We start from the raw sequence: 1,398 nt of genomic DNA on the forward strand, positions 1-1,398 counted from the left end.
GTTGTTCATTTGTTCCAAACAAAATGTTTTATCATTTTTTACTCTCAGGACTTCAGGAAAGAAGGGAAATTAAGAAAACAGTGATAAGTTGAAAGAAGCAGATGAATAATTTTGGAGTAGTCTGGTTATAATTGAATAGAAAGTATGAAAATGCAAGAAAAACTTTTTGCATATATTAAGAAAATAAATAAAAATATGAAACAATGATGTCTTTGACATATAAGCATACCCTGTGAAGATATTAACAGAACACTAAGAAATGCCAACTCAAAGAGGAAAGAGTAAGGAAGATTGAAACTGGTGATTTATCTACACAGAGAAGTAGCCAAAACTATCATAGAAGAATAGCTCTTGAAGAGGTAGTTGAGAAAAAATTTGTATCTATCTCCCAAATGCTACAGGACACATGAAGTGAATGTGAGCAACAGGAGGAGCCATATATTCAAGAAACAATATTGTGGCATGTGGTAATTATTTATACAGAAAGATGAGTAAGGTGTACTTAGTAAAAAAAAAAATCAAAATTTTGTCTGATGGGTGGTAGGGAAATAAAATAAAAATCAGTTTCATCTAGCATATTATATTAAACTGATAAGAACAGATACTACACATGATCTTAGCCAAAAGGCCGAGAAGCGATTAGCATATTATAAAAATGTTTTCAAGAAAGTAAATGAAGCATACCATGTTTTATTTGTCTTGAAATCTTGAAATGACAACTGCCAAAAGCCACAACTTTGCTTTGTGCTGAGGTTGCATCAAATCATTTAGTGTTTTTAAAAACAGGCATATTGTGGTTTTCTATTATTACTATAACTAGAGGCCTAGTGCATGAAATTCGTGCATGGGTAGGTTCCCTAGGCCTGGCTGGCAATCAGGGCCAATTGGGGCCTTCCGGCTGCCAGCTGGGGCCTTCCTTTCCCCGTCTGGCAGCTGCTGGCCAGAGCCTTCCTTTGTTCTGTGCCACCCCCTGGTGATCAGCATACGTCATAGCAAGGGGTTAAACTCCCAGTTTGGTCAAACTCCCGAGGGGACAATTTGCATATTAGCCTTTTATTATGTAGGATAATATATATTTTAGAAATTTTGGAAATTTAATAAAAAATAGAAAAATAAAATATTAACAAAACCATCAATAGTCACTTAATTTGGGGGAATTCCTTAAATGTATTTTCATTATTGTATCCATGTATAGTATATGTTTTTGGTTTGACTTTTTTTTTGGTATATTTATTTTCTTATAGCTATAGTCAAATGTGAAAATAACATTGTGGTATCTTATTTTTCACATACTTTACAACTTAGTGCTCTTTATATTATAGCACTTCAAAATTTCAAAATAGGCAAGCACATTAAGTTATAAAACCAATTTTCCTATTTTGATAATATGGAACAGTT

At 33.0% G+C, this 1,398-nt stretch overlaps 1 pseudogene; it reads right to left on the reverse strand.

The window, feature by feature from the left end:
* Positions 1–532: 532 nt before the first annotated feature.
* On the reverse strand, positions 533–640 carry LOC139013412 (U2 spliceosomal RNA; annotated as a pseudogene).
* Between the last annotated feature and the right edge of the window lie 758 nt (positions 641–1,398).

Source organism: Myotis yumanensis, unplaced genomic scaffold (assembly GCF_028538775.1).
Source record: "Myotis yumanensis isolate MYYU_CA2020_CCGP unplaced genomic scaffold, mMyoYum1.0.hap1 SCAF_6, whole genome shotgun sequence".
NCBI classification, from domain to species: Eukaryota; Metazoa; Chordata; class Mammalia; order Chiroptera; family Vespertilionidae; genus Myotis; species Myotis yumanensis.